A 26,518-nucleotide genomic window follows, 5' to 3' on the forward strand; every position below is an offset into this window, starting at 1 on the left:
GCCATGATAGTTTTTGGTACAGTATGTTTCATGGAGGTGATGGGGGAACGTTTTGAAGGAAAATTTTTTGATATATAGAGGGAAAGGTGCGCGATGATGAAGATGGAGTTGAGGTTAGTTTTTTTGGAAAGTTATAGTTGGTTTTTTCGGGGTAAGTTGGTCAAAATAAGAGGGGAAAAGATTTTGAATTGAATGCTTAATATCTGATTGACGTAAAGTGGGGAAAATATACTTTACGTCCTTACAGTTGTCATCCAAAAGTTTCTTTTCCCTAGGGTTTCTGTTCCTTTCATGCGTGAGCTCTCTCCCCATGCTGACACGTGTACTTTGCATGCCTACAATAAATAAAAAAAGAGAAATAAAGTAAAACAAATAATTGGTGTATAAAATAACTTTATTTAGTTATGTATTAAATGCATATTTTCGTTACCTAGGCAACGAATTTTGTTCAGGTGAGTAAGGCAAGCTCTTGGGCATCATGTGATGTTGATACCAGTTTGTCGCGCATGATTGGTGTCGTAACCAGTTTTCGCCCGGGCACGAAAAATTTACTTTTACTTGGCGGGAAAATTTAAAATGAATAATTAATTTTTTTTTATAAAATAATATTTTGGGAGTCACCATTGACCTTTTTGGGTTAGGTAGGTCAAATACCTATAAATAATCTTTTAAAATAGTTTTGAATAAAATATAATTTAAAAGATAAAACTGATCTGCTTATAACAAAAAATTTTAGTAAAAAAAAGATTCGTGGTTGATTACGTTTAAGGAATGATTAACACCCCTAAAACGCCCAAAATCACTACTTTATCAATTATAAATTGTCTCTATTATCAGAAATTTAAAAATTCAAAGATATATTTAATTTATAATATTGTTATTTCAAATTTATAATTTTAAGAAAAATATATTATATTATATATATGAATAAGATATTTATTTATTTAGAAATATCAGAAAAAGGCTTCTAGGTGCTTTAAGACAACTCCTTTCTTAATATTAAAAAATAAATATTAATAAAACATTTATCTAAAACTAATATATATAAAAGAAATAAATTTATTTATTAAAGTAAAATATTTATTTTTATTTAAAAATATCAGAAAATGGATATCCAATTGCTTTAAGACTGCCATTTCTTAATATTGATAAATATATAATAAAATATGATTTAAAATGATTTTAAAGTAATATATTAAATAGGATTTTTAATAGAAATAAAATAAATAAATATTATTTATTAAAATTATATATATATATATGTATTTATGATTAAATACTAATAATAATATATCGAAATAAACATGTAAGAAATATTAAAATTATATATATTTATGATTAAATACTAAAAACATATAAAATTAAAATAATGAATAAATTTAATTAAAACTATATAAAAAATAAAACTTGTAATAAATGAACATATTAAAAATAGTGACTAAATTAAAATTAAATATCTAATTAGTAATTAATTATTTAATATTTCAGTGGCTAAACATGCTATTTTACGCATTTATTAATTTAGTGACTAAAATAAAGTTATCTTAAATTCAAATATCGAATTAAAATAAATTAAAACATGCTTTCAGGATTAAAATATTAATTATCAAAATTAAAGGTTCTTAATCTGTTATTTTACCTAAAATATATATAATAACATAATAAGGACTAAATTATAGTAAAATAAAATTAAGAGTCTGAATTAAAAGGTTAGAAGTTTGATTTAAGCGACTAAAATGTAAATTTACAAAATTTCAGACATTACGGGACGTATTTAACCATACGTGAATTTACCTAGAAGCCCTCACCAAAACTACTTCGTTTTGGTGAGGGTATTTAAACCCTATTCCAATCAGCCTTAAGGCCATTCTTGTTCATTTCTCACTTCTCATTCTCTCTCTATTTGAGAGATGAGAACTCTCTCTGTTCCCTCTCTAAATTCCTTCACCGGGTGGAAACCGGCCTCCAACCGGCCGCCATACGCCACCGTCGACCGTCGCCGTCGGCCACCATCTCTGGTGGCCGAAAATTACAAATTAACCAAAACGATATGCTTTTAAACCTTTAACCCAAATCTAGCATTCTTTTTTTTCTAAACCCCTCTATTTTACCCTAGATCTAAATAAACCGAACTGGATACCTTCAGTTAAATCTGGATCTCCGGCGGATTTTGAAGATTCTAAAGTTGGTGGTAAGGCTCTCGACTTCTTCTCTTTTTGTTCTTCATTTTGATGTTGTCTGGGATCGTTGGTTTAGATGCTTTTCTATCTCTTTTTTTTTGATGTATTCTCTCATTCTTGCTATGTGTCCCCTCTATTTTGCAGGTTCGTCGAGGTTTTTATAACCTTGTCGAGATATTCCTCAGACCGGTCACAAATGGGTGTTTTCGCTGAGTCACTGAACTTGTGGTGACTCATTAAAAAATGACGACGCGTGTGCGACTGGCATCATCTTATGTATCCTTCGTTTGGCGTCGTGGCAGCGGCGGAGCGACGTGGAGGTGGTGGCAACGGTGGCGACGGCCGCGTGGCCCTAGGGTTATGATACCCTAGGGTTTGTTTGCTGGAGCATATGGGGACCGTTGGATCAAGGCCAGATACAACGGCTGTTGTTGTTGGTGGCTAGGACAGAGATGATATAAACCCTAATCATTTAGGGTTACTATTAGGCCACCAAATCTCGGCCTCTGTATTTGGGTTAGGTCTGTAATAGTAAATAAAATTATTTAATAATAATAATATAATAATATAATAATAATAAAAACTAAGAAATACAATAGTATAAATAAAATAATATAATAATAATATTAATAATAATAAAAGCAAATGGATAATAAAAATTAGTATCTTCAGCTGCCCCTCTTTGCTCATTCTTGTGTTAACAATAATAGGGCAAAGACGAAAAGCTAATAATTTGTTTATCCATTTGACTTCACTTGATTATGATGGCAATGTTGAACAAATTCTTCTTTGGGATTAGTTCTTCTTATTATGAACGTTTCCACTGGGGATGATAATTTATCTCCTTCATGATGTAATCTAGCAAAAAGTTGAACAAATTCTTCCCATTCTTCAGATGAGTTCTTCTCAGTATGAACATTTCTGGAAATGTTGATGTTGATATATCTCCTTCTGTGATAGAGTCATACAAAAGGTTGAACAAACTCTTCTCATTATGAACTTCTTCTTCCTATTCAGATAAGTTCTTCTCATTATGAACTTTCTCTGGAAAAGTTGATGATGATCTATCTCCTTCTGTGATAGAGTCAAACAAAAGGTTGAACAAGCTTTTCTCATTATGAACTTCTTCTTCTTCAGATAAGTTCTTCTCATTATGAACTTTCTCTGGAAAAGTTGATGTTGATCTATCTCTTTCTGTGATAGAGTCATGCAAAGGTTGAACAAATTCTTCTCATTATGAACTTCTTCTTCCTTCTTCAGATGAGTTCTTCTCATTATGAACTCTACCTGGCAATGCTGATCCATTGAATGATGAATTCGAGCAAAAGGTTGAACAAGTTCTTCTCATTATGAACTTCTTATTCCTCTTCAGATGAGTTCTTCTCATTATGAACTCTACCTAACATGTTGATCCATTGAGTGATCTATTCGAATATTTGCTAAAATCTTTGAAATTCCTGTCAAATATTTAACATGGATAAAATGAATGAAAATGCCCCTATTTTGCAAATGTATAAATATGATGCATGAATGTTAAGTTCATCTTTATTTGATTTCAAAGTGGTGAACTCGGTCTTTCTTCAATTGTGTAGAAATCCAATAAATCTTTCTTTTTTGAAAAGAGAATCTATCATCTTTGGAGAGCGTAGATGTAGATATGCCAGAATTTTTGTATGATGTCACAAAACCACTTGATAACAAAACTCAATAGTATAGGCTCTTAAAAAGTCCGCACTCATGCAATATGTTGATTCTGATAACTACTCATCTGATTATGAAGCGATCTTTCAGGATGATTTCACAGATATTGATAGTTCTTCTTATATCGAGGAAATCCTGAATTTTGATTCTGATGAGGAGAATAAACTGTTATACTTGACAAAAATGAGGTACTCAGAGGCTGAGGCTTCAATAGTCATAGAGATTTATTTCGGATTCATCAATTGCAGAGTTGACAGATTTTATATGTGCTGCTCAAATGGCTAAGGTTGCTGACACACTTCTTCCGGTAGAAGATAGGAAGATATTATGCAATGACCCCAATTACAAGAAAAGGCGAAACTCGGGCTATGATTTTTTGAAAAGGAAGAAGTAGAGGAAACTTGAAAAGAAGATTCTTAATGAAGACGATCATGCAGTTCATCTTCCAAATCTAATGATTGGTTTTGGGGTTCTTACCGAACCAGATCAGATAACTCAAAGAACACTTCCAGAAGATGCTCTTGGGCCTCCTTATTTTTACTACGAGAACGTGGCACTTGCCCTAGTTGGTGTTTGGACCGAAATATCATGGTACTTATACGATGTAGAGCCAGAATTTGTAGATTCAAAGTATTTTTATGCTGCTGCACTAAAAAGGGGCTATATTCATAATCTGTCAATTGAGAACAGATTTCCTTTTATTTCGCTTCCTCTATGCACAACACATGATGCTTTTCCATTAACAACAAAATGGTGGCCTTCCTGGGATCCAAGAACAAAGTTGAACAGTTTACAAATACGTACGGGAAGGCCAAATTGACATAAAGGATCCATAAGACTCTTGAAGCTTATGACGATGAGCCACCTTTGAGTGTCCAGAAGTATGTTCTTGATGAGTGCCGAAAATGGAATCTGGTATGGGTTGGAAGGAATAAAGTTTTTCCACTTGAACCTGAGGAGGTGGAAATGATTCCAGGTTTCCCTAAAAACCATATACGAGGAGGAGGATATGCTAGAGACATGTTCCCCGGTGGTATCAATGTTATGTCTCTTTTCTCTGGGTTCAGTGATGCAGAGGTTGCCTTCTACTGTCTCAGCATACTTTTGAAAGTAGATGTGCAAGAACTGAACGATGATCGGTTGGAGCAATTGATTAGTAGATTTGATGGATTTGATCTTATTGTCGGTGGAATCTAGTATAACAACCTTACTAGAAGAAATAAACATTATCGGGATGTACTAAAAGATCTTTGTTGGTGCATTTTCTTGCAATGACTGCTACTATGATTGTCTCTTCTGCTGCTTCAAGATACGCACATATAAGTTCTCAATTTCAAGTTCAGCAATCTTCTGAAGGGCATAATGGATATAATCCTGACAAAGAAAATGATCGGTATGGAAGAGGTAGCAATGATGTATCAAGACTTGAGCCAGCATCACGGTAGAACCAGAGTGCAAGTAGTGGACTTGTTCATTCCTATAATACACCTTAATGGGACTTATAGCTATGTGATTTGAGGGTCTGCTAGGAGACATGGATTAATGACTAGGGAAAATAATTTTTCTGGTGATGCTTATCGCCCTCAGCATGAGATAAGTGATAATTTTCCTTGATGAATTGCTAATAATATCACAGGAGAGCGTCACTACAAGTTCAATTCTCCAAACTTTCTGGCTTCTTGGACCACTTACTTTCAAGAGAGTGAAATGTTTCATCATTATGGTCTTGCTTATTCTTTTTCTTCAATAGAGGTAGAATAAACAACTTGCTTCAATGACCTTCTTCATTTGAGACTGTTCTGTTTGAAAATGTTTTTTTCTCATTTCTTTATCAAAGAATGAAAGAATTTTGTAAAATATTGCCTATCACAAATTCACAATAAAATCAAATCATAAGCATGAATTCAATGAATATCAAATAAATCAACTACACTTTTAAATAAAAAAATTAAGTCTTATGGCAAGTGTCAAAATTATTGACTGATTTAAGGTGCATGTTGATTATGGTAAAGTAAGGTCTATCAGGTTGATCCAGCATATATGTCTCTTTGAGCTTCTACTATCTTGAAGGAATGGTTGTTATGCTCATCTCATAGAGATACTTATTGGTTCCAGAATCTCAGGAACATATTTGGGATATACGGTGCTTCATCAAGAGCTTAAGATCGTCTCTTATGTCGTTATTGCACCACTCAATATTCGAGCCACCTTTTCAGGTTTTCAACTCGAATCTTCCTTTGGTTCCAAGACGTTATTTAAAATTTTTCATATCATGCATTAAATATTTAAAAAACTAATTTTTGCAAATAAAAATCAATCTTGAGAGGCGGAATGAAATCTGAAGATAGTCTCTTTCACATAGAAATCCATGTATGATTAGAATGGACTTTTCAGGTACGTAACGTAGGCTAAGGCTCATGGTTTTGAAAGAAAGGGATAAAAAGGCCCAACCAAGTGTTTAAGGGTAATTTAACCAAGGATCAATTCATTCTGATGCCTTCAATCTTGCATTGCTTGACTTGGATCTGCTTTGCTGGGGGTTTTCCATAAGATTCATTCATCTCCAGTATTTCTTGTGCTTCTTGTTGAATATGAATCTTTGAACTTATTGCACTTGATCAACTTTGTAACTTGAGGCTCAATGAGTCACCCATCTTGATTCAATTTTTCCTTTTTCCTTTTTCCTCTTTTTTTATGAGTATAGGACTTCAATTGTTTTGAGAACCTCCTTTTCCTCTTGCATTTCGAAAATTCTTTCGTTACTCTTGAATGGATTGATCTTCAAGTACTTTTTATTTGACCTATCTTGTAGTTTAAAACTCTCTTCATTTCATGAAAATTTGCCTTCGTAATTGACAATCTTTATTCTTGTGAGCAGATATCCTTCACCTTGCCCCCCAATATGGAGGGTGATCCTTGGTTAAGGTTAAATCAGAAGGGAAATATTATAGGCTCAAAAGGGGATAACAAGGGATATATATATACATATATTTAAAAGGAAAAATGAAACAATGCCGTTCGTCATTTCATGCACAGAAGCCTTTGTAAAAAGAGGTATTCCCAGGGGGATGAAAATTAAAGATTAATCTTTATTTACATGAAAACAATGTAATTAATGCACGATATATTTATCTAAATCAATCTTTTTTCTTCTTCTTTGAGATGTCCCAATCACTCGAAATTATCTTCAAAAAATTGATCCATGATGACTCATCTCGTCTCTTCTTGCCGGAAGATTAACGGATAATTTGAAAGTTTGGTTCTTTTGAGGTCTTTTGATTTCACTGTACAAAAATGATGGTTTTGTAGTTAGAAGGACAAATGTGACGTGACTTTGGAAGTCGTGTATATGGTGGAAGGTAATAAACCAATCAACTCTACCCGAGAATGTAAACCTCTAGATTTGGTGTCTCGAAAACAGATAGAAGCATCATTCTGAGTCTCAGATTAATATATGGTCAATATTTGATTTTGGTAAAGGTCAAGTAATTGGCATTGGATGGGATATGGAAGGTATAATTTTACCAGTTGCCAAAGATCTATAATTCTTGAAAAAGAATATTTAATCTACTTGATATTCAAAAATTTCAAGATTAAAATTTGATTCTTTACTTATAACTATAAAAGCAACACAAATTTATTTATTGCACAAAAGACAGAGAAAGGAACAAAAACATGTTCAAACAAGATGCTGAAAGTAGAAAGTATTATAGCGGTAAATAACAACTTCCACTTATTTATCTATTATGCCTCATCATTCTTTGAAGGTTGGGTGTGTACTTGGCCCAGGATTTTCATCTTTATTTTCCCCCAATCCTTGATCATTTCTTGTGTCAAGACTCCCTTGTCAATGATCGTCTTTATTTCTTTTAACAGTGGCCAACAATTCCCTGTTGAATATCCCTTTACTCCCAAGTGAAAATTATAGAAACTATTTTTATCATAGCAATGGGCATAAGGTTTTGGTGACACTTTCACAAATCTTGGTGTAATGTATTTCCCTTTAACCAAATGAGGGTACAGATCTGAGATAGATTCTTGAAACACCTTCAAAGTTTTTCTCGCTCGAGAAACTTTCCTTGTTCGTTGTGAACGACTAAATGCTCTCCAGTGATCGAGAGGATCCTGGATGTTCATTTCAGCTACAACTGGGGTAGTATTAACCAGACTCCTTAAGTTTCCCCTTGCCTTACTGGTTTTTAGAAAATCTGATATAGGTATCTGAGGTGTCTTCTGGGTTATATCTACCCCATTCTTTCTTAGACCTATGCGCCAATTTCGAATTACATCCATGGAAGCCTTTTGATTTCTTTTCCATTTTCTTGCGCCTGATATTCTTCGTAGGATTTGGTCACATTGGTCTCTATTGAAGCAACGATTTATGAGCATTAAACTTTACCTTCTTTTACCTTGCATTTTTTAATTGCTTGCTCTAAAGGATCTTGGAAATTTCCCTCAAGGTTACCAAAAACCTTAGCTGAACAATTTGGAATTCCAGTCTGATTTATCCAAGGAACCTCCTGATAGGTCCAATTTTCATTTGGAGGCCACTATGACTGAACAATTCGTAGAGTAGTTAATCTGACTGAGAGCATTTTTGAATGCAATTTTTCACTTGAACAGTGAAAGGGAGAAAATTGAAATCCCTGCACATTCTTTTTCTTCTTGATCGCTCTATAAGGTTTGGCACCATGTTTAACTGAATAAGACCTTACTGTATTAACCTCTGCTTCTTTCTTGACATTACCTCTTATCTTTCCATTCTTGATAGTTATTTCGATCATTTCTCCACTCATGATGATGTCAGAGAAATTATTAGGGACAACCCCTATCATGTGATTAATATAGGGAAATTTTAATGTACTAATGAACAAAGTAGTGAACTCACTTTCAGTCAATGGTGGATGTACTTGAGAAGCAACATCCTTCCATCGTTGTGAATATTGTCGAGAGATTTCATTGCACTTTATATTCATGTTTTGCAATATTGTTCGATCAGGGGCCATATCAGCCATATGCTTGTATTGACCCAAAAAGGCTTGAGCTAAGTCTTTCCAAGAATGTATTTGAGTACGTTTTAGCTGATTATACCATTTAGATGCATACCCCGATAAACTGTCTTGGAAATAGTGGATCAAAAACTATTCATTCTCCACATAGCCAGTCATACAACGATAGTACATGGTGATATGAGATGAAGGGCATGTGGTCCCATTATACTTCTCAAAATCTGTAACTTTGAACTTTGGTGGTAGAACTAGGTTAGGAATCAAACTTAGTTCTTTGGCGTCAAACTCATTATCAGTACGAAATTCATCTGGCTTTAACACAGAAGCAGTACGACAATCAATGGGGAATGATGCTCCAGCCTGATATTGTGGGCCCTTAATAGTGAAATGAACTGGTGATTGAATTTCCTGGTGTACAAAAGTGTGTTCAGAAATGTGAACATGTGTAACACCCAAAGGATTTGTGGGGTTTTCAACAAGACTCTTTTTAGCGGTCTGGTGTTTCCCAATCATTTCTTTCATATTGTTTAGTAGATCGATCTTTGAATTTGTGATATTAGCTTCAATTTGTGCCAACTTACTCCTCAATTCTTCATGTCTCTCTTTTTGCTCTATCTCAAATTTGGCTAGCCTATCCTCAATTTCTTTAGATATTTTTATTGTGTTGTGCTAAGCGTTCTTGCTACAAGGAAGAACCAAGATCACTTTGGTTGAAATCTTTATTTTAATGAATGAATGTTTTAATATATGATGTAAGTTTGAAACTATATATGTAACTATGCAAATATGTAAATGTAGAAATAAAAATGTAAATTCAAACGTAAAAATGAAAAGATGCAAAATGCAAATGCATGTATGAAAAGGTGTTACTCAAGGGTGATCATCTTAGAACAGATTTCATTGAACACAAAAGTTTCTGTGCATCAAACAAAACTTTTACATGTATATGACAGCTTTCAGTCCTAACTTTAACAAAACTTTACATATAGGGGAATACTTTCCTATTTTCTTCTCTAAAGCTAAGTTAATCTATCAGCTTATGGGCCATATTGATTGTCTAGACTGCAGCTTCTTCCGTGACATTCTATTTCATCTCCTGTAACAATTCTCGGAGTTGCTCATTTTCCCTTGTAAGAGAACCTTTCTGTCTAAGAAGTTCTCAGATAAGATCTTCGTATATGTTGTAATTCTTTTTCAGTTTGGTGACCCTTGTGATCCACTCTTCTGAGGTGTTTCCTATGCCAACATTTTGAAAGGTTTGACTGATCTTCTGGAAATCTTCGTGCATGGTTTCCATTTTTGTGCTCAAATTCTTGTTTTGATCCTTCAAATAACATGCTTGAGCTTCAAAAAAGCCTCCTTTATTTTGAATGCCCTGACTGATGCTCTTACCATAGACTGCTTTTGGTATCAATCTAGCAGGATCTTTGTGGAGTACTTTTGGTATTAATATAACATGATCTCTGTGTGCATTGCTCGCTTTTATCCTCAGAGTTTCCTCAGGATGTTTTTCCTTGGCCGCATCATATTTTGTTTGATCATAAAACTTTTTATCCATTTACGATTTCTTTCCAATTTGATGAACAATCTTTCAAGTCAACACCTTTTGATTATGCTATGATCATGCAATGCAGACAAAAGAAATCATTATAAACAAATTAGAGTAATGTAACATGCATGGAAAAATAAGAAAAAATTAGAATAGTTAGTACCAACTAATGGAAAGAAAAAATTCTATCTATCAAGGTATAAATCCTAACCTCATGCTTTCTAGTTCCATGCTTTGTTTTAAAAAAAAATTAACCTAACTGCATGATTTCTAATTCACATGTATTTATTCAGGAAAAGACAATAAAATTAAAAGCTAGAGCTTATTTCTCCTTTGTGTACACCTACGGATAGGGTTTTAGTATTATCTTAGATTAGGAGAATTTCTAGGGTTTATTATATGCAGGGTTTCAGTTCTGGGAGTAAAGGTACTCGAATTGTCCTTGTTGATACCCCCTTGGGCTATCAAACCCTCAATCTTAGTCCATTACAGACTTAAGCGGATCGAGTTCAATTCGAGGGGACACATTTCTCTATGCCTGACACGGAGAATAAATTCTCACGAAGACATAGAGCATATAAACCCCAAAAGCACTTACTAGGTCTGACACGGAGAATAAATTCTCACGAAGACGTCGCTTTCACTCCCACTTAAAAGAGACAAGCTTGATTATAAAGCTTATGTTATGCAATGCAAGTGTTTGTGTGTGAGGAGAAATTTTCAAACCTTTGACAAACAAATAAATAATGAAATTTAATACTTGAAAATAAAATAAAAACATTAATAGAAATAATATATATATATATTATGAAAATAATAAATATATATAAAAATTTTGAAAAGAAAGAATTATAAATTAAATATATGAATTTTTAATTTCTAATTAATAGAGACAATTTATAATTGATTTTTAAAGCTTGACCCTTCCCTAGTTGAGTCACCAAGCTGTCGTAACCGGTTTTCGCCCGGGCACAAAAAGATTACTTTTACTTGGCGGGAAAATTTAAAATGAATAAATAAATTTTTTTATAAAATAATATTTTGGGAGTCTCCATTGACCTTTTTGGGTTAGGTAGGTCAAATACCTATAAATAATCTTTGAAAATAGTTTTGAATAAAACATAATTTAAAAGATAAAACTGATCTTCTTATAACAAAAAAATTTTAGTAAAAAAAATATTCGTGGTCGATTACGTTTAGGGAAAGGATTAGCATCCCTAAAACGCCCAAAATCGGTACTTTATCAATTATAAATTGTCTCTATTATCAGAAATTTAAAAATTCAAAGATATATTTAATTTATAATATTGTTATTTCAAATTTATAATTTTAAGAAAAATATACTATATTATATATATGAATAAGATATTTATTTATTTAGAAATATAAGAAAAGGGCTTCTAATTAAAACTTGCTATTTTAATATCGAATTCAAATATCGAATTAAAATAAATTAAAACATGCTATTTCAAATATTTATTTAGAAATAAGATATTATTTAATATTGCAGTGGCTAAACATGCTATTTTACGCATTTATTAATTTAGTGACTAAAATAAAGTTAACTTAAATTCAAATATCGAATTAAAATAAATTAAAACATGCTTTCGGGATTAAAATATTAATTATTAAAATTAAAGGTCTAAATCTGTTATTTTACCTAAAATATAAATTTACAAAATGTAAATTAAGAGGTTTGAAGTTTGATTTAAGTGACTAAAATGTAAATTTACGAAATTTCAGACATTACGAGACATATTTAACCATATGTGAAATTACCTAGAAGCCCATTTAAACCCTATTCCAATCGGCCATAAGGCCATTCTTGTTCATTTCTCACTTCTCATTCTCTTTCTATTTGAGAGAGATGAGAACTCTCTCTGTTCCCTCTCTAAATTCCTTCACCGGGTGGAAACCGGTCTCCGACCGACTGCCATACTCCACCGTCGACCGCCGCCGCCGGCCACTGTCGCCGGTGGCCGGAAATTACAAATTAACCCAAACAATTCGCTTTTAAACCTTTAACCCGAATCTAGCATTCTTTTTTTCTAAAACCTTATATTTTACCCTAGATCTAAATAAACCGAAGTGGTTACCTTCGGTTAAATCTGGATCTCCGGCGGCTTTTGAAGATTCTAAAGCTGGTGGTAAGGCTCTCGACTTCTTCTCCTTTTTTTCTTCGTTTTGATGTTGTCTGGGATAGTTGGTTTAGATGCTTTTCTATCCCTTTTTTTTTGTTGTTTTCTCTCGTTCTTGCTCTGTGCCCCCTCTATTTTGTAGGTTCGTCAAGGTTTTTATAACCTTGTCTAGACATTCCTCGGACCAGTCACAAATAGGTGGTTTCAGTGAGTCACTGAACTTGTGGTGACTCATCGAAAAATGGTGACGCGTGTGCGGTTGGCAGCATCTTCTGTATCCTTCGTTTGGCGTCGTGGCAGTGACGGAGAGACGTGGAGGTGGTGGCAACGGTGGCGGCGGCCGTGTGGTCCTAGGGTTATGATACCCTAGGATTTGTTTGCTGGAGCATATGGGGACCGTTGGATCAAGGCCAGATCCAACGGCTGTTGTTGTTGGCAGCTAGGTAGAGATGATACAAACTCTAATCATTTAGGGTTACTATTGGGCCACTAAATCTGGGCCTCTCTATTTTGGTTGGGTCTGTAATAGTAAATAAAATTATTTAATAATAATAATATATTAATATAATAATAATAAAAACTAAGAAATAAAATAGTATAAATAGAATAATATAATAATAATATTAATAATAATAAAAGCAAATGGATAATAAAAATTAGTATCTTCAACTGGTGCTCCTTTGTATTCCTTTACTCTTTACATGTTCACCTTGAAAATGGATCCATCATCTCGGTGCTTGATTTTTATTGTTCCATAGTCATGGACTTGATGTACGTGAACGGTCCTGACCATCATGATTTTAGCTTACCTGGGAATAATTTGAGTCTTGAATTATAGAGCAATACTTGTTGTCCAAAATAAAATTGCCTAGGAAATATGTTTTTTCATGCTATTGTTTTGCTTTGTATAAGCGATCATTTTTGTAAGCATGGGTCCTGAATTCATCCATTTTGTTCAGTTCCAAGAGTCTTCTTTCTCCAGCAAGCTGAGCATCCATGTTTTATTTCTTAATGGCCCAGTAAGCTTTATGTTCAAGTTCCACATGAAAATGGCATTCCTTACCGTAGACGAGTTTGAATGGGGACATTCCTAGCGGTCTCCTAAATGTTGTACGATAGGCCCATAGTTCTTCATCTAGCTTTGGTCACTAGTCCTTTTGACTTGGGTTGACCACTTTCTCTAGAATCTGTTTAATTTCCTGATTAGAGACTTTGTCTTGTCCATTAGTTTGAGGGTGATATGCCATGGCTATCTGATGTCGCACTCCATATCGTTTTAGTGCCTTGGCAATTAATTTGTTATCAAAATTTGTTCCTTCATCACTAATGATATCTCGCGGTATTCCAAAACGTGTGAATATATTCTTGTGCAAACACTTTAGCATGGTCTTGGAATTATTTTTAGGTGTTGCAGTGGCTTCAACCCATTTGGACACATAATCTACTGCCAAGAGAATGTATAGATCTCCAAAAGATGTGGGAAAGGGTCCCATGAAATCTATCCCCCATACATTGAAAAGTTCAACCTCTAGAATGTTTTGCCATGGCATCTCATGTCTTTTTGATATGTTCCCTGTTCATTGGTATCTATCATATGACTTGTAGAATCATGCGCATCTTTGAACAAGGTTGACCAATAGAAACTGGATTGCAGAACTTTTGCCGCTGTTCTCATTCCACCAAAATGTCCTCCATATGGTGATGAGTGACATTGAAGTAGAATTTCTTTGTGCTCCTCTTCTAGGACGTATCTTCTAATTATTTGGTCTCCACATTGCTTGAATAGGTACGGTTCATCCTAGTAGTAATGTCGCACATCATGTCGAAACTTTTTTCAGCCTTTGCTAGATAAATCAGGAGGTACAATACCACTAACAAGAAAGTTAACTATGTCGGCATACCATGGCACAATCGTGACAAATAAAATTTTCTCACCAGGGAAATCCTCCTGAATCTCTTTCATGCTATGACAATTAATTTTGTTATCTAGTCTAGACAAATGATCTACTGCTTGATTTTTTGTACCCTTTATATCTTTGACCTCTAAATCAAACTCTTGTGGTAATAATATCCATCTAATTAGCATAGGCTTTGCATCTTTTTATTGATGAAATATTTAATGGCAGAGTGATCTGTATGCACAATTACTTTAGTGCCTATGAGATATGGCCTAAAATTATCGAATGCAAATACTACTGCTAAAAGTTCTTTTTCAGTGGTGGTATAGTTTACTTGTGCATCATTAAGAGTACGACTAACATAGTAGATAACATGAAAGATTTTACTTTTTCGTAGCCCTAGCACTGTCCCAACTGTATAATCACTAGCATCGCACATGAGCTCGAAAGGTTCGTTCCAATTAGGTAGAACAACTATTGGTGCTTCTGAGAGTTTTTTTCTTCAAATCTGTAAAAGCATTCAAACAATCATCATTAAACATAAATGGTTGATTTTGTTTAAGTAAAAGACACAAGGGTTTTGAGATCTGAGAAAAATCTTTTATGAACCGCCTGTAGAAGCCTACATGTCTAAGGAAACTGCGTACGCCTCTCACGTTGGTGGGTGGAGGTAGGTTTGCGATTACTTTCACCTTGGCTCTATCGACTTCAATGTCTTGACAAGAAATTTTGTGACCCAACACTATTCCCTCGGCTACCATAAAATGGTATTTCTCCCTATTTAGTACTAGGTTGGCTTATTCACATCATTTCAGTACTTTGGATAAATTATCGAGACATCGATTGAAATCGTCACCTGAGACAGAGAAATCATTCATAAATATTTACATGTACTCTTTCACCATATCTGAAAAAATGGTCATCATGCATCTTTGAAAGGTAGTTGGGTCATTACACAGCCCAAACGACATTCTTCTAAATGCATAGGTACCATATAGACATGTGAAAGTAGTCTTCTAATGTGAAAGTAGTATTCTCTTGATCCTCCGGTGCTATGGCTATTTGATTATATCTGAATATCCATCAAGGAAGTAGTAAAATACTTTTCCTGCTAGCCTATCAAGCATTTGGTCAATGAAAGGGAGGGGAAAATGGTATTTCTTTGTGGCTTTTTTGAGCTTCTTGTAATCCATGCATATGTGCCAGCCCGCGACTGTTCTACTAGTTAAGAGCTCATCATGTTCATTTTTTACCACAGTCACACCACCATTCTTTGGCATACACTGCACCGGGCTGACCCATGAACTATCGGATATAGGATAAATCACTCCCACATCCAACCATTTTATGATTTCCTTCATGATTACCTTTTTCATGATTGGGTTGAGTCTTCTTTGTGGTTCCACCGAAGAACTATGACTTTCTTCTAAATTGATCTTGTGCATGCATATGGTAGGGTTGATTCCCTTCAAGTCTTCCATTGTCCATCTGAGACATTTTTTGTATTGTAACAAAACATTTAATAAACTATTCTCCTACTCGAAGGTTAGATTGGCAGAAATTATCACTGGAAAAGTTTCATTACTACCTAGGTAGGCATATTTCAAATGTGATGGCAAGGTTTTAAGTTCAAATTTAGGTGCATACTGTAGAGATGATTCTAGAGGGTTAACTTAATTAAAATTTAAGGGTATGAATTTCATACCTGATCTAGTATTAAGGAGGCTAGATTGTTCCTCTGACTCTCCTTCATAATCTGCCTTGGTGTCGTTAGCAGGGAATCCGTTTAGTGCTTTATTCAGACTGTTGTTGCCATGGCTATAGTTCTCAGAATTGTCTTCTAAAAATAATTCTCCTAGGCCATGTTTTTCGTGTTTCTGTGTCATTGTTATTGAGTCATGGCACAAAGCATTATATTCATCTAGCTTTAAAAAATAATCATGGCAAAGAATTGCCTTTTATTCTTCTTCTATTGAGTCCATGTCTCTAATGTATTGGTATTCTTCTGAATCATCCACATATTTCATGGAGTTGAATACATCGATTGTGACGTTTTGCTCTCCTACTCGTATTGTGAACTCTCCCTTTTCGCAATCGATTAAGATTCTTTCAGTGGCTAAAAAGGGTCGTCCCATGATGATAGGTGTGTTGTCCTCGGCTTTGTAGTCCAAGATGAGGAAATAAACTGGAAATACGAATTTTTTCCACCTTCACTATGATGTCTTCTATTCTTCCCTCAGTCCGTACATAAGATCGATTAGCTAACTTTAGGATGACCATGGTCGGACAAGCTTGATACCTTTCTAATTTTAAAAATATGGACTTTGGTATCAAATTTACGCTTGACCCTAAATCAACGAGAGCTCATCCTACAAAGTTATTACTAATTGAACATGGTATTACAAAACTGCTAGGGTCTTTTTGTTTTGGTGGGAGTTTGCTTACTGCAAAGAAGATTTCTGTTGTCGTGGCAAAATTTTCTACATTTCTTTTCTTTGTAACGATGTCTTTTAGAAACATAGTAGAGGAAGGCATCCGCTCGATGACTTCATGTAAGGGAACTTTGATATACAACTGGTCCATAACATCAAAAAACTTCTTGAACTAGATATCGTTGTTATGTTTCTTTAATCATTGAGGGAACGGTGGTGGAGGTCTCACATTATCTGCTATTGGTGCTGAGGAATATATGGCCTTGGCCATGAATTCCCATTATCTGGTTGATGTTTTTCTAAGCCTTCATCCTTTTCTGTCTCTTTGAGAGATTCATCCTTATCCACATCTTTGGTTTGATCTTCTGGTTGTGTAGTGCCTTGGCGAGAATTATTCAGCTGTTCTCCCCCAAACTTGTTGATCTGTGTTTCACTCCTTAGTGTAAGTATATTGCACTATTCCTTTCCATGATATTTAGTGATTTTAGTATCACTAGGGAGATTTCCTTGTGGGCGGGAATGCAATGTCATGGTAATTTGATCCTCTTGGTTCTCCAATGCTTTTAGAGATGAATTATGCTTTTGCAACAAATTTCCTTGGTTTTTATCGTCGATGAGTTCTCATGCATCATGGTCTTTATTAAAGCCATGAAATCTTTTGTCGAGGCCATAAATTTATGCAATGAAGCTTCCAAGGAGTTAGAATTGGAATGGGGTATTAGAGGAAGAAGGTATACCTTTAATGTTTTTCCAAGGCAGCTGATGATGCTGATTATGAAAATATTGATCGTCTGAGCTATGTATTTATATTGGGTGGATTGTATAGAAGTAGGAAACTTTTGCATAAACCCGCCCAAGATTCCATTGAGCCTGAAGGGCTCCACTGAGCCTTAAGGGACTCCACTGAGCCTTAAGGGACTCCACTAAGCCAAGCTCTCTTTCTATCACGTAGGGAATAAGGGAAAAGTTTTAATTTAAGCACATCTTCATGCATTCCTTGTTGTCGGAATGAATCGCATACTTCACAGAAGGCATGGATATGCTGTCTAGCATCCTCATTAGGTAAACCAACAAATTGACCTATAGAATTTAGCATGTTAAACATCACTGGTTTAAGCTCAAAAATGGGTTGCTTGTATTTTAGGTGCCACGATGCCTGGATTGAGATCATCAAGAATTGGATTCAAATGATCTCGTATTGCTCATGGTCTTGTAACTTCTCGCTGAAGATTAATTCATGCATTAGGATCTGCTTGATCTCCAATATTGTTGCCTTGAAATTATAGTTTGTTCATATACTCTCTGGTTCATTGGTTAAGTCGCCTTTGTCTGAACGACTATTCAATTTCAGGGTCGAATGGTTCCAATGGTTTACCAACAGATCCCAGGGTCTTGCAATGATAAAAACCTACAAAAGGAAATAATAAAATATGTTAAACTAAGTAAATATAAGGTGACAAGAAAAACTTGTTATGGAAAAAAATAAAAATTACGTCAGCTGCCAATCCCCGACAACGGCGACAAAAAACTTGAGCACTTGTAAATGTATTTGCTAAGGCAAGCAATTATGTGCAAGTATACACAATCGAATCAAGTAATATAGGGTAATTGAGTTATTGTCTCCTTAGGGATTGATCGAATGTTTTTAAGCTTCACCACAACTAGAACTAGTTGTCACAAGCTAATTCCTACTATCTTGTCAAACTAGAAAACTATTAGTAATAAACCAAGAAAATATTATAAAGTATTATTGCAAAAAAGTTTCGTCGAGACAAAATAAATATGCAAAACTATCAAAGTAAAATAAATAAATTAAGGACAAACATTGATTCAAATATATCCTGAATAACTCATATATTTAGATTTATCACAAAGCACTCATGCTAATCTTTTGTATTGACAAGCAATTATTATAAGTCCAAAATGAACTGTTATAACATGGTAAAGCTACCCGACAAGATTATTAAGTATTCTTAGATGGTTGCTATGGTAATATTACTCAACGTTAACTATAACCCTTGGTTTGTCAGACTGTTTTTGTAGCAATACCTCTCAGCGTGAACTGTAGTCGTTATCTATCCTTATTTAGCATCTATCCCATTTAATCGATTGAAAACTGCTCCTTATCTCTAAGTAGACAAGTTAGAACATCACCATCCTGGATCCATTCCGTTGTTCACGTGGATCTATCTTAATTCTCTCGAATCTAAGAATCAATATCTAGACAAAGGGTAATCTCTCGATACTTTTACATTGCCAAGACATGTTTCACCAAAACCCCAGGCAATCTCTCGAAGCTCTTACAGTGTCAAGGTGAAATATTTAAACAATGAACAAAATAGTTATGAGCAGAATCACAATTCATCATTCATAAAGCATAAAATAATTGTTTTGGTAAAGCAAAGATTAACACCAAGTAAAATAGTTCACGGTGTTATCAAAAAGTTAACCAAGTATCATCATTTTAATACAACCCCAAATACGTAAAATAATTAAGAACAAAGGAAGAACGACTCCCAAAATTGGGGGCTCTATTGTGACAATTCTAATTAACACCACGCCAGCTCTGGCGGTCAGCCTCTCTCGAGACCTGACCACCGCTCTGCTAGATTCTAGCTATAAAGGACACAATGGAAGGTCAATTGGTAAACGGTGGGGAAGCACTATAGTTGTTCGCTCACACTTCAAGTAAAGCTCTTATAACTTCATTCCCTTATTTCTGGCTGCTATGGCTGGTTATTTATAAAGGGAAATCTTCTAGGGTTTCACATATGTAAAGATTCCCTAGATACCAGTTATTGTCTTGTCCAGGATAAAGAAAAAAAAGGTGGCTAGCTGTTGTCAGAATCTTCAGGGCTTGCTTGCACGTGAAGAAAGTCGTACAGCTGGCATGTGACATGGGCGATTTCGTCGTATCCGCTTTAGACTTTCCAGATAAACCTGCTCCTCACTTTCTTTAACTTCTTTATCCCATTGGCCCTTACAAATTATGTTATCGCGACTGAAATGTTCTTCCTAAGTAAATTTCCTATACATACACAATCCATACATACCCTTTCTCTTAAGCTGCATCAGTCAAACCAAATAAATTTTGTCGAAGAAAAACTTATTCACCATAAATATAACCTAAATGCAAATAAAATATTGTGCATACTTTGTTTAGACGAGTAATAACTTAAGTGAAAATACTAGAAATTGAGTCTTTTTATGGAGATATCAATGATACATCTGGAATGTTATTCATATATTATCTTTCTTGTAGAGTTAAAGGACACATTTCCTTCGAGAGAGAAATGCCATGTCGCATAGGTAAAAATCCTTTCTTGAATTCTTCCATACTGAACATTTTTAGCACTTTGTCTATATATGTACTTTAGCTCAGACCTAGATGTCGTCTTAATCTATCTCTATCAATCTTAAATCCTAAGGTATAAAATGCCTCAACCATATCTTTCATAGAAAAACAACTAACTAACCAAGTCTTAACAGGCTGTAAAACAGGTATATCATTTCATATGATGAGTATATCTTCTACATACTAGATTGGGAAATAAACAATGCTCCCACTAGCCTTCTTATAAACACAAGGATCATATTTATTTATGATAAAACCAAATTCTTTGATTGCATCATTGAAATAAAGATATCAGCTTTGAGAAGCTTGCTTTAGTCTATAAATAGACCTTTGTAGTTTGCAAACCTTTTTAGCGTTTCTTGGAGCGACAAAACCTTCTGGTTGTGTCATATACACATCCTCTTCAAGTTTTCCATTATAGAAAGTGATTTTGACATCCATTTTCTAGATTTCATAATCATGGAATACAACTATTACGAGCAAGATCCGGATGGACTTTAACATAGCTAAAGGGGAGAATGTTTTGTCATAGTCTACACCATGAACTTATCGAAAAACTTTAGCAACTAATCACCCCTTTTATGTTTGTACATTACCATCCATGTCGGTTTTCTTCTTGAAAACCCATTTACACCTTATAGGTTTGACCCCTTCAGGTAGTTCAACCAAAGTCCACACTTGGTTTACTGACATGGAATCCATCTCAGATCTCATGGCTTCAACCCATTTCTCAAAGTATGGGATAGACACTACTTCTTGATAAGTTATATACTCATCTTGATCGATAAGAAGAACATATTCATGTGTGATAACGAGAAATCCAAATCTCTCAGGTGCATGGTGTTCTCTTATGGATATACGTAGTGATTGTGTTTCTAAATCTGTTGAATGTTCCTCAACAACTTGTGAAACATGTTTAATTATAGGTTCACTGATCTGTTGTTCTTGAACTTCTCCAAGTTCAATATTTCTATCCTTCCCTTTCTTTGAGAGAAATTCTCTTTTGAGAAAAACTCATGTTCGAGAAACAAAAACTTTATTCTCGTTAGGGTTGAAGAAATAATATCCCTTTGTTTCTTTAGGATATCCAACAAATATACACTTATGAGATTTAGGTTCGAGCTTTGTAGACATCTGATGTTTTACATAAACTTCACAATCCTAAATCTTCATAAAAGAAATACTAGGACGTTTCCCAGTCTATATCTTGTATGGTGTCTTTTGAACCGATTTAGATGGAACACGATTTAGTGTGAAAGCGATTGTTTCAAGTGCATATCCCAAAAAAAGAAGTAGAAATATCACTGTGACTCATCATAGATCAAACCATGTCTAATAGTGTTTGATTCATTCTTCCAGAAACTCAATTCCATTGTGGTGTACCAGGTGGTGTAAGCTGTGAGACAATCCCACATTCTTTCAGGTGTTCATCAAACTCTATGCTTAGGTATTCTCCACCTCGATCTGATCAAAGTGCCTTAATATTCTATCCTAGTTGATCTTGTACTTTATTTTTAAATTCCTTAAACTTTTTAAGGACTTCAAATTTATGGCGCATAAGATAAATATACCCATATCAGCTGAAGTCATCGGTGAATGTAATGAAATAATGGAATCCACCTCTGGCTTGTGTATTCATCGGTCCACATACATCACTATGTAATAACCCTAATAAATCACTTGCTCGCTCACCTTTACTATTAAAAAGAGCTTTAGTCATTTTCCCAATAAGCAAGATTCACATATATCATATTGTTCGAAAACAAATGAATGTAAGAATCCATCTTTATTGAGTTTTGATATGTGTTTCTCACTTATATGACCTAAACGACAATGCCAAAGATAAGTTTGATTCGAGTCATTTGTTTTTGAACTTTTAGTATTTATGTTATAAATAGTTTTTATTGATCCAAAATATAGAGACCATTAACCAATTGTGTCGAACCATAAAAACATTATCGAGATAAAAAACAACAATTATTCTTAATAATAATCTCAAAACCAATCTTGTCCAAACAAGAAATAAAAATAATGTTCTTAGTCAAACTAGGCACAAAATAACAATCCTCTAAATTTAAATCAAGTCCACTAGGCAAAGATAAAACATATGTCCCTATAGCTAATGCAACAACACTTGCTTCATTTCCCACTCGTAGGTCTACGTCTCATTTAGCCAGATTCCTTCTCTTTTGCAGTCCCTTTATAGAAGTAAAAATATGAGAACCACAACTGATATATAATATCCAATAAGTAGATGTTGATAAATTAACATCAATAACATAAATACTTGAAACAAACATTCCATTTGCTTTTTCCTTATTGACCTCTTCAAGGTAAACAGGGCAGTTTCTCTTCAAGTGTCCGGTCTTTTCACAATGGAAACATTTACCTTCCTTGATAACTCCCCCTTTGGGTTTCAATGCATTTTCTTCCTTTTGGTTTGGGCTTACCATTGCCCTTAGACTTTGCCACTACTTTTTTCTTTCCCTTTCCTTTGTCCTTGTGGACCATCAGAATGAGCTTAGGTCCAAACTTTTTCATGTTACTTTCAGCAGTTCGTAACATGCCAAGTAACTGTGGCAAAGTCTTGTTAATTTCATTCATGTTGAAATTAAGGACAAATTAGCTAAAGCTATCTGACAATGATTGCAAGATAACATCGGTAGCCAATTCATATTTGAGAGGAAATCCCAAAATTTCCAATATTTGGATGTAGCCCATCATCTTGATGACATGAGCACTTACAGGAGTTCGCTCTGCCATTTTGCATTGAAATAGAGCTATAGAGGTCTCATATCTCTCTTGGCGTGCTTGCCCTTCATATATTTCTTTGAGATTTTGAATCATCTCATATGCAACCATGTTAACATGTTGCTTTTGAAGCTTAGGAGTCATGGTGGCAAGCATTAGACATCCAACGTCTAATATATCATCCATATGTTTCTTGAATTTGTCTTTGTCAGCTTTTGAATCATTAGCTACCGGTTCATCAGGAACATGTTCTTCAATGACATATTCCTTCATTTCCTGTTTGAGAACAATTCTCAAATTACGAAACTAGTCAAGGAAGTTTATACCATTAAGCTTATCCTTCTCAAGGAGTGATCGCAGTGGAAAAGTGTTGTTTGCCATTAAATCCACAACAATGAAAATATTAAAGTATGTAAATTTAGTGAATTAAAAATTTATAAATAGGTCTTTATTTATAAATTACTCCCACTATTTTATTCAAAATTAAAAACCCTCCGTGTTTTAATTTCGGAAAAATTCAACGAAATTTTTTTAGTGGGTGAGTATCCATAATACATCAATTTCCTAAATCAACTTTGGATTTTCTTTTAGGATAGTGATTATTTAGATAAGTAACACTTTACTAATTACATCTTATTTAACTCCTCATTTTTGTGAATAACTCTTGTTCAAGTCATCTCATGACTTATCCAAATACTTAAACTCTAGGTTTCTAATCCTATTAGAATAACTTAGCTATGTTATTGCCAATATCTCAACCGGTGAATATCATTTGCTTATTCTTCGCGTTTAACCAAGATATATTTATGTGCCAATGCTTTGGCAAAGCCCACACAATATGGATCGAAGCCTTAACGAGGGTAAATAATGGATGGTTAAGTTAACTTAAATTATAAAGAGGGATTTGTGTAATTATCTCATCATTGTTCGTTTTAATATTAGGCCCTTATTGATCTCATTAATGTTCATTCTTATTTTATCATTTGATGTATTGCATACATAACAGATATAGCAATAAATAAGATGCCATGGTTATAGTCCAAAAACAATGACTATGGTGGCCCATCCCAAGCCAATGGGAGAACAAAAAAAACCTAAAACCTAAAACTACTCTCTAGGTATCTTTTCACCTTTACTTCAGTCCATTATTATGCTCCTTGTAAATCATCATAGGATTACAATTTTAGAAGAAACTCATTTTACATACGAGGGAGTAAGATGAGAAAAGAAATATAACTGAGATATAGAAAGGCACGGCTCGCAGGCTGTATTTCAAATTCAACCACTGTAAATTAAACAAGGGCTATAACCATGCATGTCAAACATCGTTCAAAAAAAAACATATCATATATATATACACGTTGTTACGCCTTTGTTAACAAATATATATATGGGCCTAAAATCCGTACCGTGACAATCGATGGGATTTTTTGAAAAACAATACTTCCGTTTCTACAGAAAAACCTCACGATTTGATAACATTTATTAATAGAATCGTTTTTTTGAGATTTTCAATCCCAAATGTTTTCTGTATCGGAACAACCATTGTTCCACTACAAAACGCGATTTGCTATCACACACCCATGGATCATCGTGTCAACAATTGATATATGGATTGGAAAATCCTTGCAGTAACACATAGATTGTAAAAAAAGATTAACTAATTAACATATTAGTCATTGCGGTTATCGAATCGAACAATGATATCATGCATATTTATCGAAAACGATAAAACTAAAACATCCAACTCATACATATCACATCAACCAAGAATTTAACCCGAATTCAGATCGTACAAGTGCCTCTAATACCAGTGTTAGGACTGTCAGTGTACCCCATGACTTAGTGGAAACAAAAACTAGACAATCTCACCAGTAATCGAAGTACGTAAAACTGAAATCGGGAGGAAATGATGCAAATACTTACAAAGGTTTCCTTGAAAAACAGCAACGAAAACATCGACTAGTGGTGATCACGAACGGTTCGAATCGTAAACCTCCAAGAAAACACGTCTCGGCCTCTACTTAGTTCACCCGATTGAGAGCAAAATTTTTTTTTTCACTAAATCTATTTTGAGAAAAATAGCTGAAGTAAAATGGGTGCTAGACCTTACCTCATTTAAATATACCAGTTACCCTAACATATTAGAGATTTTAAGTTATTTCAAACTAAAAAAACTTATTTAATTAAGTCAAATTAAATATACATTAAAGACTTATAACCTGGATTAAAATCTTTAATGTTTATTTAAAATCTTATTTAATTATTCCGAAATAAATATCAATTAAAAGAGTTATAATCAAAATTACATTCTTTTAATGTTTATTTACTATATTCGGGATAATTAAAATCATCTATATATCAAATATACATATATTAAATCTAGATATATTTTAGTAACATACAACAAATTGTACATCTTTGTTCATTTCAATCCTAGGGTGTGACCCTGTAGGTTCTTTTAACGTTATTAGTAATTGTTAGAACAATTCAAATATTACATGCAATGAGTGACATCTAAAAATATATCATTGTCACCTAAGTTATAATAAATTATGATTCGACATATCATCTTCGTGATTAAATCTTTTATGTAATACATCCTTTTGTCCTTTATATCTGGAATAGGCACAAGTATTGGAATAATCACATTTGTATAACCCATCTATTGTTTCTTGATATCTAGAGTAGACTTTAATTAACGAATAATTTGTGATATCTCATATCAACTTATTCGAGCATGGCCATGTGTTTCTTGTCTCCATCAATTAAGTGGCATGTGATATATTTCCTATTATGTAAGAAGGAAAAATCATATCTTAATCATACACACTCACTACATATATTGAGATATATTCAATAACAGTCTTCATAGAGCAACTAGTTACGGAGCTTGTTTATATGCATCAAAACATACAACAATATATGTTGGGATAGTATTGATCTCAAGTCTGAGGATCATACATATAGTCATCACCATGATCAATATTATGACTGTCACATAATAATCCAAGACATATGCTCATGGTGGGTCAATCCAACACATTGTTCTCTAACAATATAATCATGTATCAATTCTGACAGCTCTTTATCAATGACAACTTATTCTCATCAATCAATATTATGTTAGTCTTAAGCGTATTATTACTGTTCATGCCCATAATATTACTTGACTAGGGATCTTTTAATAATAACAATTATGTTATTATATGGACTTTATTATCTTCTAGTTTATGTTAAGCACATATATATAACTGAAAATAATAGCGATAATGCCTTTATACAATAAAATGGATAAATAAATGTATTATTACAATCATCATATGATTGTTCTTTGGGCATACTCTAACATCGGAGGCATCCCATATACTATTGAGAAGTAGACTAGTTAAGTGTATGTTTTGATTCTATGGGACCTAGATCTCACCCTAGGTACTTTCAATGAGGGAATTTCTAGACGAAGATTTTGATGTTGTGTGACATATGTCTTATCTAGATTATCTTT

Source organism: Hibiscus syriacus, unplaced genomic scaffold (genome assembly GCF_006381635.1).
Source record: "Hibiscus syriacus cultivar Baekdansim isolate YM2019G1 unplaced genomic scaffold, ASM638163v2 tig00110126_pilon, whole genome shotgun sequence".
NCBI lineage: Eukaryota > Viridiplantae > Streptophyta > Magnoliopsida > Malvales > Malvaceae > Hibiscus > Hibiscus syriacus.